Raw genomic sequence first — 18939 nt, forward strand, 5'->3', positions numbered from 1 at the left:
TTATTTTGTACATCCGCCCAGGGCTCTATCTATGGGTACTGATAACTTGTTCCGTGCGTAATGGCATCGACGCCTATAAGGCGTAAATGGCGTCCTGGGGTATAGCCATCCATGCTGGATTCACATGGTTCCACAGTTCGTCTTTGGTGGTTGGTACTGGGTCACAGCGCCGCACCCGTCCTTTCACCATATCCTACACATTTTCGATTGGGGACAAGTCCGGTGATCGCACGGGCCAAGGCAACAATCTGACATCCTGTGACAACAAGAAGGCACGTGTTCGTGCAGCAGCATGTGATCGCGCATTGTACTGTTCAAATATGGCGTCTGAGGTGTCGTGCAAAAAGGGTATGGCTACGGGCCGCAGGATGTCATTCATGTAGGTCAAACTGGTCGCAGTGCCCTGGACACGCAGCTACTGTTATTTGTGTTTGTACCCAATAGCACCTCACACCATATAGCCTTGAGTTGGCGCTGTATTTCGTGTGCGAATGCATTCAGTGTGATGCCTCTCCCCCTGTCTGCAGCGAACCAAAATGTGACCATTATTTTCAAACAAACAGAACCTGGATTCGTCCGAGAACAATATATGCTGCCATTCCTGTCCCCAGTGACGTCGTTCCATACACCACTGCAGTCTAGCATGTTTATGCATGTTAGTCAAAGGTAGGCGGAGAAGTGGACGACGCGCCGGTAACCCAGACCATAATAAACGGCGACGGACTGTCACTCCTCATAGTGCACGATGTGTTATACTGTTCCACTGTTGCGCCCGCCATACCATTCGGATGAGGTGTCAATCTTTTCGGGAGGTAGTCTGGGTGGTGCTACCAGACCTATCTCGTCGTGTTCTACGGCCTTCTGTGAACCATTCAGTACACACCAGTTACACTGCCGACACAATTCGTCCCACACAAACAGCAATTTCCCGGATGGATGCATCACGTTCTCCCATGCCAATACCGCGCCCTCTTTCAAATTCACTCATTTGACGGTACGATTCCCGCAAAAGTCTGCGAGGCATCCTGCACGTATGCTCAAGTCACACTGATCCATTACCTTCGGTTTATTGCGACAACGAGAGTAGCAGGCACATTTTATCAGTCGGTGGTTGTGCGCCGTGATATCGATGAGGACCTTGAACCTGAGGGCCGACAAGGTTCAAATGCTAATCATTTCTTCAGAACTTACTAATGCACATGTTCTGTAAATATGAACTTCCAATCTCTAGTCTTTCAAGGTGTTCTGGTTTTTATGAACATGAGTGTATGAACAAGTATTAATTAATAATGATTTTATTAGTATTCAATGTTTATAAATATTTATAAATTGTAATTTCTGGTAAAGAATCATGCACACGTGTAGGGCCGACCCCACAAATGAACTGTTCTCTTTTTAAGAATATCCAATTTAACAATTCCTGAAACTGAGGAAGGTCATTTGAAGCTACCGAGGAGTGTTATACGAGTCTCCTGGGTCGACCACAGCTGACAGGTTGGATGGTGAGATCGTGTCAAGCCCTAACGACCATTTCCTCCCGGCGATAAGAGGCGGACGATCTCGTTAAGACTTCTAATGGAGCCTAATGGTCGCCCTGTGTACATTCTCCCTCTTTAGACAAGTATCCAGCACTCTTCTCTTAATTACATACACTTGAAAGGTCTCGGTTCGTTTCCCGTCTTCAGAATGTTCTTGGTGTTCATATAAGTCTGTAATGTATCTTATGAGTATCTTATGACTCTCAGGGAAAATGTGCTTTGAAATATGCTACCAGTTAATATGTTCGTGCGTATATTTAATACATCAGAGCGAAACTTCGATTTTCAGCCTCCTCCGCCAATTCTGGCCTCCATATTGATATTGACATTTATTTATAGCGGCATTTCGTATTTTAATTTTGTAGAGACACCTTTTAGAAAATTAAAAGTTATTGTGCCCATTCTAAGTTATTATTATTATTATTATTATTATTATTATTATTATTATTATTATTATTATTATTATTATTATTTTATTTTATTATTATTCTTTCGAATGGGCCACCAGAGGACCACGTGCCAATTTCAATTCCTTCTTCTTTGTTCTTTCCTTTTCTTCCAGTACGCTTTCATCTGTTCACTATGTTTCTTCTTTCTGTCTTCAGACCACTTTGAACCAGTCTTTTTTACTTTCCTACCTTGGAATCCTTCTATTTTTAATACTTTTTCCCGAAAGCCTTCTCTATTATTTATTTCTTCTGTTGTTATATTGTTTTTTTCTAAATCCTTTCTTACTTCATTGACCCAGCTTGTCGTTGATTTCTTACTCCACAAATATCTGAAAATCTTACTGGTTAATCTACTATCTTGCATTCGATATAAATGTCCAAAAAACATAAGTCTCCTTTTCCTCATTACATCTGATATATTTTCTATTTTTTGATATATTTCAGCATTACTTTTTTTAATTTCCAACCTTCTGCTGTGTTTTGTGGGCCTAATATTTTCCTCATGATTCGCCTTTCTAGTATTTCTAGCTTATCTAAATTATAGTTTAATGCCAGACACTCGCTTGCATATAGGCATTCTGGCTTCACTACTGTGTTGTAATGCCTTATTTTTGCATTTTTGGATAGGCATCTTTTATTGTAGATATCTTTGGTGACACCATAAGCTCTCTCCATTTTATGTACCCTCTCCTCTACTGCAGATTTTTCTAAACCATTTTCTTGGATTATTTCCCCTAGATATTTGAATTTTTTTACCCTCTCTATTTGGCCAATATCTGTTTTCAGAAATTTTGGTGCATCCCAAATATTTGTTAAAAATTTTGTTTTTTCTGCAGAAATTCTTAAGCCAGTTCTGCTGGCGATTCTTTCCAAGACATTTACTTGGGTTACAGCAGATGTCACATTTTCAGAAAGTATTGCAAAGTCATCTGCAAATGCAAGACAATTTATTTCAATCCTTTTATTTCCTCTGCCTAACCTTATCGGTGAAATGTTGAGTTCAATAAGTTTTTCGTTCCAAATTCTCACTATTTTCTCTAGGACACAATTAAAAAGAATTGGGGATAGTCCGTCGCCTTGTCGTACACCAGTTTTTATTTTGAAAGGCTGTGATATCTCTCCCAGAAATTTCACTTTAGAGACTGTGTCTGTAAGTGTTTCACGGATTAGATTTGCCAGTTTAGACTTTATGCCAAATTCTCGAATTATTTTATATATAGTTTCTCTGTCAACAGAATTAAAAGCCTTTTTGAAATCTACAAACATGACTACAATGTCCTTTGAATTAAGTAACCTGTGGCGAATTATTGACTTAAGATTAAATATTTGTTCTGAGCATGATCTTCCTTTCCTGAAACCACCTTGATATTCACCTAAATGATTGTCTAGTGTTGTTTCTACTCTGTTTAATAAAATCTTGGAAAATACTTTATATGCCACTGCTAATAAAGATATTCGTCTGTAGTTATTAACGTCCTGTTTATTACCTTTTTTGTGGAGTGGATGTATCAAGGCTACTTTCCATTCCTCAGGAATTTTTTCAGTTTTCCAGATTTCTTCAAAGAGTAATTGTAGCTCATTTGCTATATTTGGTAAGGACCACTTCAAAAGTTCCGCTGTAATAGAATCTTCTCCGCTAGCTTTGTTGTTTTTGAGGGTTTTAATTACTTCTTCAATTTCTTTTATAGTTGGTGGTATGTCTTCTTCCAAATTTTCATCAATATCTTGAAATTCTAATTTATGACTTGGTTCAGGACAGTTCAAAAGTTGATCAAAATATCTTGCTAATATCTCACAATTTTCAGTATTGCTTAGTCCAATTCTGCCGTTTTCATCCTTGAAACTAACATTTGTAGTTTGGTACCCCTTTAATTCATTCTTAAAAGTCTGATAAAAGTCACGGGTGTTATTTTTTATAAAGTTTTTGTCCATTTCTATAAGTTTCTCCTTTTGAAAGGCTCGTTTAGTACTTCTGATTATCCTTGCTGTTTCCTTCCTTTGTTGTTTAAACTGATCAAAATCTTCAATTTTCTTTGAGCATTTCCATTTTTTCCATGTTTTAGCCCTCTCTGCTAAAGCTTCTTCACATATTTCATTCCACCATATTTTCCTTTTATTTTTTATTGGCCCAAATGTTTTCTGTGCTGCATAATTAATTGCTTTGGATATTTCTTGCCAGTTGCCTTGTTTAGCCACTTTAATTTCGTCTTGGTAGTTTTTAATTGATTCTTTTGTTATAGTAAGTCTGTCTACATTATATTTTATTAACCTCTGTGGCTTTCTTTGTTCTTTATTAGGTAGGAGTTTGGCTTTAATTTTAGAGAGATAATGGTCGGAATCAAATTCACCATTCCTTACAACTTTCACATTCATAATTTCTTTTGTACTTTTTTTTGAAACAGCCACATGATCTAACTGAAACTCTCCTAACATTGGGTTTGGAGATATCCACGTTTTAGCTTTTCTGGGGAGTTTTCTAAAGAAGGTTGACATTAGTTTCAGGTGATAGCTTTGACACAAACTGATTAGCCTAATACCATTTGTATTTGTTCTTCTGTGGGCTGGGTAATGTCCTACTACATTTCTAAATTTCTTTTCTCTACCTATTTGTGCATTGAAGTCACCTAATAGTAATATGGTGTTATTATTATTTTATTATTATTATTATTATTATTATTATTATTATTATTATTATTATTATTATTATTATTATTATTATTATTATTATTATTATTATTATTATTATTTGTGAATGAGCCCATTAGGACTACGTAAAGTACTTAGAGACAGGCATTTGCCTTTCTTTGTGCCCACACTTCCTTCATTCGTTTGCTGTGTGCTTCTTTTCTCTCTTGAGACCATGTTGTTCCGGTCTTCTTCCTTGGTTCCTCCTCTTGGTCAACTTGCCACTTATGAACTTTTGCTCTGAAGATAACCCAGCTTTGGATGTCTTCAGGTGTAATTCCTGCCAGTTTGAGATCTGTTTTAATTTCGCCAATCCATTTTATTGTGTCCGTTTTGGCTTTACTTCGGTTTTCATAAAATTCAACTATTTGCTTGGTAAGTCTATCTGGGTTCATCCTTTTTATATGTCCAAAGAATCTTAATCTGCGTTTTCTGATGTCGCTGTGATTGTTAGAAAATTGTTTGATTTCCTGTTTCCCTCTAAGGCGGTACTGTTCATCTACGAGTTTTGCGCCTAAAATTTTTCTAATGATCTTGCGTTCCTTTTTCTGAATACTTTCTAGATCAGTTTTCCTGTTAAAAATTAGTGTCTCTGATCCATAGAGGCAATCTGGTTTTATTACTATTATTATTATTATTATTATTATTATTATTATTATTATTATTATTATTATTATTATTATTATTAATCTGTTTACCGTCCAGGGTTGGTTCTTCCCTTGGACTCAGCAGGGTGTCCTGGAGGGTGAGACATTTGGTCTTTGATACAACTGGGGAGGAGGACCAATATCTCGCCCAGGCAGCCTCACCTATTCTGGACAGGGGTTGTGTGGGGAGATGGGAAGATTTTAAGACATAGGCAAGGAAAAGGGAACGAAGCGTTCTTGGCCTTAAATAAAGTACCATCCCGGTATTTGCCTGGAGAAGTGGGGAACCAGTTCGAGGATGGCTGAGGTGGGAATCGAACCTTCCTCTACCCAGTTGACTTCCCGAGCCTGAGTGGATCCCGTTCCAGTCCTCGTGCCACTTTTCAAATTTCGTACCAGAGCCTGGAATCGAACCTGGGCGTCCGGGTGTGGCAGCTAGTGACACTAACCTCTACATCACTCAGGCTGACCTAACTCTTTCTTATGTTGCATAAAATACATACACACAGAGACGTGATACGGCGATTGAGTCAAGCTCTGTATTTGGCAGACGCACGGTTTCGAACCTCAACGTCGGCTGTCCAGAGAATGGTTTTCTGTTTCTTTCCATTTTCACTTCCGGGCAAATGCCGAGAGAGTTCCTATTCATAGGTCACAACCGAGTCCTTCCATCTCCTTAGCGAATTTCATTCACCCTCTTTCATTTCAACCCCATTAGCTCCTCAACTGAGGCTGGCATCAGGAAGACAGTAAACATTTCATCTCATCTGATCCTCGACCCCACGTCAAGAAACAGGACTAAGGGCTGAGTGGCTGAAACGGTTCAGGCGTTGGCTTTCTGAGTCCAACTTGGCAGGTTCGATCCTATCCCAGTCCGGTGGTATTTGGAGGTGTTGAAAATCGTCAGCTTCCTGACGGTACATTTACTGGTAAGTAAAAGAACTCCTTCGGGACGACATTCCGGCACCTCGGCGTCCCAGAAAACCGTAAAAGTAGTTAGTGAGGCGTAAAAACAATTACCAATATAGAAAAACAAACCAAACAAACTCGATGTTGAAATAGACATAAATACGGTCCTTGGCTTACGAAGCTACTGTGAAGGCCTGCAAATTATGGTGTTATGCATGAACCCTCTCAGCCATTATTATTGGCTTTGTAGGTCAGGACCGCAGTCTCACCGTCACGTGCGTCTTCACGTGTCCTCATATGTGAACCTCAAACTAGACCCTTTCTTCCAGATACAATCTGTGCCCTGCCCGGGAATCAAACTTGGTAATCTGGATAGGAGGTACGTTCGCTACTCCCAGACCATGCAATTAGCCCTATTACTAATATATTCCAAATAATTAAATAATAATCTTCTTCTTCTCCCTTTATTCATGGGGTCTCTTTAAAAGTTCCATTCAGCGTTGACCTCGAAGATCTTTTGCTAACTTGTTTTCCTTCATCCCCATCTAGTTATGCCTGCTCCCTTCAAAAAGTTGCAGGTCGTCCTCATTGGGTCTTCCCGGATGTTTCTTCTCTCTTCACCAGGTAATACTACTGTGGAGATTCTAATTCTTACCAGTTCCTCACATTCAAAGAGTATGTGTTCAGCTGATTCTTCCGCGTCATTGCATTTCCTACATACATTGTCTCTTATTACTCCAAATATATGCAGGTGCTATTTAAGATGGCAGTGTCCAGTCAGCAATCCTACTACCCATCTTATATTTTCTCTGCCGAGTTCCAGCAGTTCCTTAGTATGCTTCTTGTTTGGGCTCATTGTTAGTTCTTTCGCAAGCCTGCATCCTGGAGCATTTTTCCAGTTTTTAATTTGTTTCTTCTGTACCCATTTACCTATGTAGAGGCAGGCTTGTCTATAAGAGATCCCACACACTGGTCCAGGGCCCACAAAAGGTCTTTATGATCCTTTTCTTGCCAGTTTATGTGCTTTTTCATTACTTTCTATGCCTGCATGCGCAGGTACTCAAATTATTTTAACAACTTTGTACTCTGAGAGCTTCAGGAGAAGTGTATGACAATACCAAACAATTATGGATGTAACCCGGACAGCTTCAAGTGCCTTAATGGCTGCTTGGCTATCTGTAAATATGAACATATTCTTACCTCTGTAGTTCATTTTCACTTTTTCCTCAAGGTATGTAATGATGGCTATCACTTCAGCTTGGAAAACTGTATTGCGTCTGCCTAGGCCAGGGATGGCAAACCTTTACCAACTAGTGGGTCAGTTAAGGTCATGTGTATTATTTTTACTGTCCAGTGTGCCATCTGTTATTTTCATTTAAAATCATAGTGAAATCCCTCATTCGACTTCATTTAGGTATTATATTGCATAACATATGAATCCATTCGATTGAATATTTTATGATTTTGTTTTGCAAAAATCCTTGAAAATTACATTTTAAAAACAAGTCAGTTTTAAGAATAAGGTATACTTTTGTTTTAACCTAATAACACTTGTACAAAATATGGCCGTAGAATTAATTGAGACATACTTCTTTATTAAAGCGTAATATTAAAATAGGCTATGTTGGCAAAATTTCTACCTATTTATTATATGTTCAAAACATTCAGATACATTAGTATGTTGTCTGACGTGCCACAGAAGTCGTGTTCGCGTGTCATGGCCTCGCCATCCCTGGCCTAGGCTCATTTGGATTGATCTGCGAGATATTTTCCCGTTGATCCCTCCTCCTGTTCCCTTCTCAGTCCTTAAGCCATCTGTCCAGCAAACAATATCTTCCCTATCAGTTTTACATCTGTCAATGTCCCAGTGTTTCTTTTTAGTTATCAGGGTCTCAAATGGTTTATCAAAGATATACATTGGAATCATATAATCAGCTGACATGTGTAAAACTTCCCCTGTCACTACTCTGTTAATTTTACAGTGACCAAGATTGGCCCTTTGAGCCTTCCAGCATCCATTTTGCTCCAATCTATATGAGCTCATTCTGGCCTCTCCCTCTATAATGTTACTTAAAAAAGGGAGATCTAGTGGAGTGTTCAAGGCTTCTGTCGGCGTAGTTTTCATTGCCTCAGTTATGGCTACGCATGCCACAGCCTGAAGGCTATTTAGTTTGCTGCTAACTTTTCCTTGACTTGCTTTCATCCACCAAATGATTGCATCATAGGTCATCAGTGGTATAATGATCATTGTGTATGTCTACATCATCATTGCCGGCTTTAGAACCCATGTTGTCCGGACTGCCTTCTTTGCATGCACACAATAGGCTCTTATCCGGGTTATGTGTCTTTCCATGTGTGGATCCCAGGTTAACGTTTTGTCCAATATTACACCTAAGTGTAACAACTGTTCTTGCACATAGATTTCTTGCCTAAAGAGCTTCAGTGTTCTAGTCCCCTCTAATTTCTACCTTCTTGTGAAAGGGACCAGTGTTATCTTGCTAGGGTTGACTGAGAGTTGTTCTTCCCGACACCACTTCTCCACAAGGTTAACTGATATTTGCATGAGCTCCTGGATGATACTCATCACCTTACCTCTTACCACAATAACTAGATTATCTGTGTATCCTTGTGTGTAAAATCCCTATTCGTTGAGCATGGCTATGATTTTGTTCACCACAAGGTTCTTCAGAAGAGGAGAGAGAACTCCTCCCTGCGCACAACCTCGAGTGGCTCTAACCCTTAGCATATCTTCGAACAGAGTTGCCCTTATTTTTCTCCCGATTAACATGGATCTAATCCATTTTATAAGTCTTGCTAACCGCGCTTTCTTCAACAGCTTTAATCATTGAGTTGTAGGTTATATTACTGAAGGCACCTCATATGTCTAGAAATGCCGCCAGAGCACTTTGTATTCTAGGCTTTCCCCTAGTTTGCAAACCAATTGATGGATTGCTGTCTCATTTGATCTGCCAGGTCTGTATGCAAACTGATTTTCATGTAAAGTTTAATTCAGTTGCACCGTTCTCCGGACATATTTATCCAGTATTTTATTCATTGCTTTTAGCATGAAGGCGTGATATATAAGTTTTAGCTTGTGCATAGTACGCCCTTCCAGGGTTCAGTATGAATACCGCTTTAGCTTTAGACCATGATTTCGGCACGTACCCCAGAGCTAGGCTTGCTCTAAAAAGGTTTGTCAGGGCTTTGATGATTATCTCCCGTCCTTTCTGCATTATTATCGGGAGTATCTGAAACGAGTTGATTGCCCACCTCACATGATTAGCGGTTGGCACAGTTCCGATCCTCTCTTCGTGATTTGGCCTCTGTTTCAAACATTTCATCCCCTTCTACTTCCTCAGCCTCAGGAAAATAACAAGCTATCAACACCTCCAGCGTCTCCTTTCCAGTCTGTGTGTATGTTCCATCGGGGTTTTACAGTGTGCCCATTTGATTTATATGTATCGTTTTAAGAACTTTCTGGAGCCTTGCTGCTTCAGTGTTTGATTCCACTTTCTCGCAGAGCAGTCTCCAAGAGTTTCTTTTTGGTCTCCGTATCTGTAGGTTATACTCAGTGAGTTCCCTATGACATACGTCCCACATAATAATTTCTAGTAAGGACTAATGTCTTGCATTGCAGTTAGTACTGCCCCATGCAGTGTGATGTGCATTTGCTCCGAGTACTAGGTGTTCACCTTTCTTCTTTGCGTCTTCCGATGGAGGCGGATCCGTTGACTCGTATGAAAGGTACACAGAGCCTATTGTTATTACTCTGGGACCTTTCCAATTTCCAATTTTTATTTTGGCCGCCACTAGATCCCTTGGACAATGTTTCTGTAACATAAAGCATTTTAATTCCCTGCTTACAAATAAATATATTCTGGGCATATCCGATGTAATATCATACATTAGCTTACCTCCAGATTCCGCCAGTCCTGCTACTCTGCCCTTAACTACAACTGGATCTTGTATAAGAGCCACATCAATAGCCTTCGACTTGAATTTTCTGAGGAAATTGGCAACAGCTGCTTTTTTATCTTGAAGGTTGGCCTGAAGAACTTTCAGCACCATCCTTGCAGACGCTAGTTTTTTCCTTAATTACTTGAAATTTGATCTGTCCAAGTCCGAGATTGGCGTTAAAGCTTCTCTTCTTGGGCTCTTCAAAATCTCTTTCATTAAGGGCCAAAGCAATTGTCTTTCCTCTGTTAACAGTGGTTGTCGCATTCGGCACTCTCCACCCTTTCGTCGGAAGTTTAGTGTCATGCTGATGAATTCTGACAAGAACATATACCTTCATCTTGTCAAATGGAGATGGATACTTTGTGAAGACCTTTGTAGTTTTCAGCACCTTCTTAGCTTCTGCTACCTCCAATTTCTCCCCTTTCCAAGGCTTGCAATTGAATACTGTCTGTTCCAGCCAACTTTTGGTTTCTGGATTCGCGCAGATCAGTACTATTGCTCCTCTTTCCAGCCTTGGAGACTCGAGGAAGCCTGGAAGACATCCGTCCGACAGCGGTTTTATCTGCGCTATCAGAACAGATGAGAGTTCTTTCGCATCCTCCTCCTTCAGTTGCCCATCTGGAAAGGATTTCGGTATTATGGCTACCTTGATTGAAGAGAGTCTTTCCGGAAAGGACATGACCGTTTCTTTTCCTGTTTCTTGGCGGACGGTTTTGTAGCCGAACTTGATGGTGTACTATCGTCTGACCTTAGCTTTATGGGCGTTGTCGGAGAGGTAGCCTCTCGCCGAACCCTGTTCCTTGGCTTCTTCTCCGTCCAAATTCCAGCTGCTATTTTGGCTCCCTTCCTCGCTTTCTTCCTTTTCTTATAGTATGTGCTGTTGCGATGTGGTCTGTCAATATCTAATATGTTAATATTTTATGCAGAAATCTTCAGTTCTGTCTGTACGGACGTTCATGATTTTCTTATGGTAGCAGTCTCCTCTACTGAAGCTTCTGTTGTCATTTCTTGTTTTGTGTTGGCAACACTCTGTCCTACTATGACTTCTGTCTCCATTTTTTCACCTTGCGCTTGTTCCCGGATCGGCTCTGTTGGAGCTTCCATCCCTTGATGTCTGTGTTTTTGAAAATGTTTTTTCTTGAGTTTCCATTTTCAATCATCTGAGGGATTTGGTTCTTCTAGGGTCCTAAGCATCGTTCTCATCATCCGTGATGAGGTATGCAGCCAGACAATGTCCTCCGCAACTCAGGCTCTCCGGAGCTGAAACCACGCCCCTAAGTCGTCCATCCTGCTGTCCGCCCCTAGCCCGCTCCTAGCCAGGTTTGTTCCTCGGTCAGTAGGCCTACTCACGTGGTTTCCACTTGGCATTCCCATGACTGAGTTCACAGCCATGAGTTTCCCCCTAGGTTGCATTCGCCCCTTTCCCAACCCGCGTCTCGTCTAGGCTCCGTGGAGCAAAGTGATCTGTTGCTTTCAGCACCGTACAGTGAGCCTTCGCCTCAATCACCAGCTCCACTTCACCTGAACCGCTGCATCACCCATATGGAGGAAAAAAGGATTATTAATAATAATAATAATAATAATAATAATAATAATAATAATAATAATAATAATGATAATAATAATAATAATAATACCGGTCAAGTTGGCCGTACAGTTACGGTTGCGCAGGTGTAAGCTTGCATCCGGGAGATAGTAGGTTCGAACTCCACTGTCGGCAGCCCTGAGGTTGGTTTTCCCGTGGTTCCCCATTTTCACACCAGGCAAATGCTGTGGTTGTACCTTAATTAAGGCGACGGCCGCTTCCTTCCCACTTCTAGCCTTTTATTTTCCCATCGTCACCGTAAGACTTACATGTGTCCATGCGACGTAAAGCAAATTGTAAAATAATAATAATAATAATAATAAGAACAAGGAGAAGAACACACTTTCTCCACTACATAGTGTAATGGATATGCGTTTTGGATTGGAAGACGAAAGAGCGAGTTTACATCCACAATTATATGCTCGAAGTTAAGGATACAGTGGTTTACAGCTCACGGATCATCTCAAATAAGTCCTTCTTCCGCTCCATCCAGTACTATATTGAGTTGGGAATCGATATCAGAAACGCGAGATTTCTCTTAATTCAGCCCTTCATAAATATGATATGGCGTATGGCTTTTAGTGCCGGGAGTGTCCGAGGACATGTTCGGCTCGCCAGGTGAAGGTCTTTCGTTTTTACGCCCGTGGACGAACTTTGCGTCCTGATGAGGATGAAATGATGATGAAGACAACACAAAAACCCATCCCCCGTGCCAGCGAAATAAACCAATGATAGATAAAATTCCCCACCCTACTGGGAATCGAACCCGGAACCCCTATGACCAAAGGCAAGCACGCTAACCATTCAGACATGGAGCCGGACAGCCCTTCATGAACTACGACGCGACGGCGCGAGTAAAGCTTGCTCTCGCATCTACCAATTTCCATCGTAGCCATCGTGCTCTTGAATGTACGCGGTTCACCTAGGTAGATACTTTAGAACGAAAGCTCTTCGCCGTGTTCGTCGTACTATGCCATGTTTGGTGAGGGATCTAAATACTTTTCCTTCGTCCGCATTAGAGTGTATTGCTTAGCGAGAAGCAAATCATGTAGAAATCCGTTATCATCTGGAATCGAACTAAGAGCTTGCGTTCTTATAACAACGTGTATGCTAGATGACGCTACTGACCTAGTATACATAGTTGGCGAACGCTAGTTGCCATGGTTACTATGGTTCCGGGAAATTGATGATGCGAATTCCACATAAATATAACCCCAGCCCAGGGAAATATCCATGTTAAGAATAACAACAACAATAATAAATTAATTTCCCAATAGGAAACCATAATTTAATTTCATCGATTGCAAATATTAATTGCATTATGTAAAATAATTTAAATTAAGAAAAGCTTCCTTCTGGTAAGTTAATTTTTTTATATAAAGGCCAAAGGCAGGCATTTATGCAAGTGGAGGCACATGCTTCCCCTAGTATTGTCTTACGTACAAGGCTTGCAGTGATGCTTCATCGGCGCACAAGCCGCCAGCGTCTTGGTAAGGTTTAGCAATCCAACTGATGAGCTCACTGCTACACTGGGACGAAACGCTGGTAATTTCACGATTGGAAAGTTCTAAAGAGCTTAAATATTTTCATAATGATAATAATAATAATAATAATAATAATAATAATCGTCATCATCATCATCATCATAATCTAAGGAAGTGCATTTTCCCAAGAAAATGGTATAATGAGAGAAGTGGAATGAAGATATAGTCAATTCAGTATTAATATACTGTGCCCTACAGGACTCTAAAGTTCCGGCCAGGCGAAAGCCGGTCTCGAACCCAGAGTACAGTAGTGAAAGAACTCTCACAAACGTGAGCTTGTGCACATAGTCTTACCTGAACACTTACCTTTACTCAGCCGGATAATTGCGCTCTTCTCAGGGATAACATGGGTGGACAATGGGCAACATGAAGATAAACACTAGGATAAGTGACTAATCAGGTAAGAATCAGCTAAATTAAGGTAAAAAAAATTCTAACAGAAAACATCGCTGCATTCAAAGTTTAACAAATAGGGATTTATTACATAAAATTGAATCTATTTACAAATATAAGAGCTTTCAAAATGCTTGGGTCAAGATAATGTTGAGCCGATGACAACCAGTTCACTGCCTTCACGAAAACAGCTGTGCTGTAACAAGCATGTTACAATTGTGTAAGTAACGAAATCTAGAAAAACGGATATCTGCTGAAATACACATCTAACAGTAATTCCCATAAAATTTACTATGCCTCGTGCCATCGAACCCCAGTGCAAACAAATATCACCACATAATGTACAGTGTCCTGACTCGGTCACGAACCCTCGTCCCATGAAAAGTAAGGCGTATAATATTCATATAAAAAGAACACAACCAACATGTCCAAGGGTGTCAATATCAAACGGGCCAGTGTTAAAATTAACGTAGAGCAAATAGGACATTAAAAAAATATCTCCCTGTTTTCAAAACATCAAGGTCGTCTCTTCCCCTTAACACACTCGACAAGCTGCAGACGGCAAGATAACCAAGTTTCAAGACTGTGACGTCAGGCACTACAACCCTCACCCTCCGACCACTTCACCAGCGACAGTCCACATAATTTACGAGCTCAGCTGGGCTGCAGGCTAAGAAATCTCGCCTTTCAAAAACACCTCACGTAATCTGCTGCTAAAAGCCCTCTTTTAAATACACCTGGGCTATCTGCCCTCATCTCAATATCACCAGCAATATCACAAATCTTACTTCCGCCTCCCATGGGCTCAACCTTGGTACTACAAAAACACAAATCACTAAGCGATAGTCACATGGCCATAATAAGGCATCTCCAATACATTCAATATACTCTCAACTGTGCTGGGCTTTCTCATATCAATACATACAGTCAGCTACATGCATAATGCTCATATCTCTCAAATATTCGGACTCGCTCGCCCTGTCAGTGAAGCTAGGTGAATTACGGGTTATATCCTGGTCACAACTATACACATCTACGTCTGCAGAGACAAATGCCTGAACGCGACCTAATAAAAAGTGCCTGCCTGCTAGACTAACCTACTATGACCAAAGGAGTTCGACCTGACCCATGAAGGTAACACGTACGCTAAAATAATACAATCAAAGGAAATATAAACGCACCAACAACGAATCTACAAACAATCATCTACCCTAATGTACGGGGTACGAGCTTGAGGCCTAGCTCTATATTACCAAGAAATTCCTACCATAACTAATCTGTTGACTGACGGCCCCCCTATTCCTATCTAAATTTAAATGACATGCTTGAAACAGAATTGGAAAGCTCTGACCTTAAGTGATTGATGACATGACGAAGCGGCCCTCCCTGTGGACCACTGAATTTACCACATCATGACAGACTGCGACGCTTGCATCAGATACTGTTGACCACTTGGAGACATTCTTTCTTGCGTGACTCCTTCGTACAGCTCCTTAGATGGTTGGAAGATGTCTCCTTCGACGTCGCGCTGATCACGTACTCCCAACGTTCCTGGATCGATGCCCGTTGTCGTGTTGGCTTCAGCTCCGGTTGTGGCTTCCTCGAAATGATGATGTGAAAGCTCGTTCTGACTTGATGCAGGGGTAATTCCTCGCAGATACAGTAGTACTAGTTGTATGTGCAGCTCGAAGGCAAAGCGTTGTTCTCAGTACCAACACGCAGTATGACGACTCGTTCAAGCAGCCTTCTGGTCAAAAAATGAGACTGATATGCCCGGCGGCCTCACTTTTATAATCCAGTTAGCGTAACCACGCCACTTGATCGCATGCAGGATACGCGCGCCCGCGACTCGAAGTTTTCCCGCACAACGCCCATCAAGTACTCTATTTAACGAATGCATTTATGATTGCAGCCCTAATGCATATCAAAATAAAGCAGAAATTTTGCAGGTTGCAATTCTTGCATCAAATCCAATGCAACTCTTCCGTAACCAAAGATATTAATTTAATTCTTTCTTCCCTCCTAATGTAAGTTTTGCCGGGATCCGGGAAGCGTCCCCAATCTTCATTAAGAGGCTTGGCTTGGGACATAACTCCCTTTAATGAGGTTCTGGAGATTTCTCATAATGAAGCTCTAGCTCACTTCACACAAGAACGCTTCTTCTGGACTCTTTTATGAAGTATACTAGAAGACAATGACTTCGTGGGTGGTCTTATGTAATCCGAATATCCAATACTAAAATCTATACTATTAGTTTATGAACAGTACGGTTCAATACAATTAAGAATTGCACAGTGACTCCATTTTCTTATTGTCAAAATTGCAAGAAAAATAATAACTGTAACAACTACAATAAACTATAATAAGCAATGATCGTTTGTAAGGGCACCATAGAGTGAAGAATTTGGGTATTATATTTGATTCATCAATATAACAGTTACATACTCAAAATAACAAATAGCAAACTCTTTGTCCTCATCCCCAGGTGGTGCAGCTCATTTTCAAGGCACATCCCCAATGAAGATGAGTTGCATTTTCCATTTCAACCACATACCAGCTCTTCTGCCATTTTTAAATTTCTGGCAGTACAGGGAATCGAACACGAGTCTCTTCGATGGCAGCTAATAATACTGGCGTAACGCTACGGAGGCGGACGCAAAATAACAAATAAAGGATATAAGGTCGACAATTTATTGTTACAATTTCCCGAGATAATGAGTATAATATACGGGATTTGAATAATCTGATTCACACTCTCACTAGAAGTAAATTTGCCGGGCGAGTTGGCCGTGCGCGTAGAGGCGCGCGGCTGTGGGCTTGCATCCGGGAGATAGTAGGTTCGAATCCCACTATCGGCAGCCCTGAAGATGGTTTTCCGTGGTTTCCCATTTTCACACCAGGCAAATTCTGGGGCTGTACCTTAATTAAGGCTGCGGCTGCTTCCTTCCAACTCCTAGGCCTTTCCTATCCCATCGTCGCCATAAGAAGTAAATTTGAATATACATGGTTTCCCATTTTCACACAAGGCAAATGCTGGGGCTGTACCTTAATTAAGGCTACGGCTGCTTCCTTCCAACTCCTAGGCCTTTCCTATCCCATCGTCGCCATAAGACCTATCTGTGTCGGTGCGACGTAAAGCCCCTAGCAAAAAAAAACAGAAGTAAATTTGAATATACATGGAGTCCCAGAATCGCCGTTAATTTTCTGGCACACACGCCTTGTGTGATATCATCTTGTACGAGCGTCACGTTAGACAAAATTAAACATAATGCACTTCTCTCGTTCATAATATTCACTGTGTTATGTTCGCAATAAAATAAGTTATGGTATAGAGAATATCAAAATGATTCTTCTTCTTCCACCTCTTTTCCCACACCTGTGGGGTTGCGGTTGCAAACTGTGTACCACATGTGGATTTGGCCCTGTTTTACGGCCGGATGCCTTCCCTGACGCCAAACCTGTGTGGCGGGAAGTAATTACTATTGCGTGTTTTTGTGGTGTTTGGTAGTGTGTTATCTGAATTTGAAGAGAACAGCGTTGGGATAAACACAAACACCCAGCCCCCAAGCCTGAAGAATTAATCAGGCGTGATTAAATTCCCCGACCCGGCCGAGAATCGTATCCGCTACCCTCTGAACCGAAGGTCTCAACGCTGACCATTCAGCATTCGTACATTTTCTCCGCTGAACGGAAAAACATAGAATTTTCTCACGTTACTACAAACGTGGAGCCTCCGTGGCTCAGACGGCAGCGCGTCGGCCTCTCACCGCTGGATACCGTGGTTCAAATCCCGGTCACTCCATGTGAGATTTGTGCTGGACAAAGCGGAGGCGGGACAGGTTTTTCACCGGGTACTCCGGTTTTCCCTGTCATCTTTCATTCCAGCACCACTCTCCATTCTCATTTCATAGCATCTATCATTCATTAATAAATCACTTTGGGAGTGGCGACCCCATCGTACTAACAGCCTATATCTGCTTCATTCATTACATCCCTGACCCGGTCAATGACTGGAAAACAGGTTGTAGGTTTCGTTTCACTACAAACGTGTCTTGGGATTGCAAAGTGTATGCAGGACAGCCTCAAGCAGTTACAGAAGAACGCTTCTTAAAATTTACTCAAATTTTCTTTTTCTCTTCATTTGTACGTATTAAGTAAACATGAACGTATGAAGTAAATGTCAATCAATCAATCAATCAATCAATCAATCAATCAATCAATCAATCAATCAATCAATCAATCAATCAATCAATCAATCAATCAATCAATCAATCAATCAATCAATCAATCAATCAATCAATCAATCAATCAGTCAATCAATCAATCAATCAATCAATCAATCAATCAATCAATCAATCCATCCATCCATCCATCCATCCATCCATCAATAAATTAATAAAATAAATAAATAAATAAATAAATAAATAAATAAATAAATAAATAAATCACGTGGCAGATTCCCTGTCTATTGTTTACTAACTCTTTTATTAAATAATTTCAAAGAATTTGGAAATGTATCTAACACCTTCTTTGGTAATTATTTCAAATACTAATTCTTATAAACGAATATATCCTCCAATTCATCCTCTTGAATTCCAACACTATCTTCATATCGCGAACACTCCTACTTTTAAAAACAAGACTCAAACTTATTCGTCTATTAATATCAATCCGCGTGCAAAATTGGCAACATTTCGCAATGTTGTTCAGATTGAGCCCGATTTAATAATTTTCGCTACGGTTTTGCACTCTGTTTGGGTAGCAGTACTGCGGAAATGAACGCCGAAACGGTATTCTCCCCCGCTCCCCATGCGTCTGTTCCCTTTTCCCCTGTTCAACAGAACACGCTCGTGTTTAGCGTTGAGTCATTTTCTAACAAACATTGCTAACCAAAATACTAAACAGTGATCTCCCTCAAGGATCTGTTTTTTGCCCTCCACTGTTTCACATGTGAAGTCTAGATTTTAATATTTATCATATTCTTATGGTCTCAACTATCGTCATCAGGCGTTTTCATTTGATCCAGTTTAGGTTGCCTGTGAAAAATTTGTTGTTTCAGAGTAGCTAAAAGTCTTTTGGGTGCCCTAATGTTGAATTTCAAGTACATTTATTGGGTAAACAACTAACGTGTCAACAGAGAACTTTTACACGTGGACACCATATGACATGGAGTGCGGAACCCTCTACCTAAAAGTCTAACTCCTTCAACGGGGTTTGAACACTACCACTGAT

This window comes from Anabrus simplex, chromosome 1, assembly GCF_040414725.1.
Source record: "Anabrus simplex isolate iqAnaSimp1 chromosome 1, ASM4041472v1, whole genome shotgun sequence".
Classification (NCBI taxonomy): Eukaryota; Metazoa; Arthropoda; class Insecta; order Orthoptera; family Tettigoniidae; genus Anabrus; species Anabrus simplex.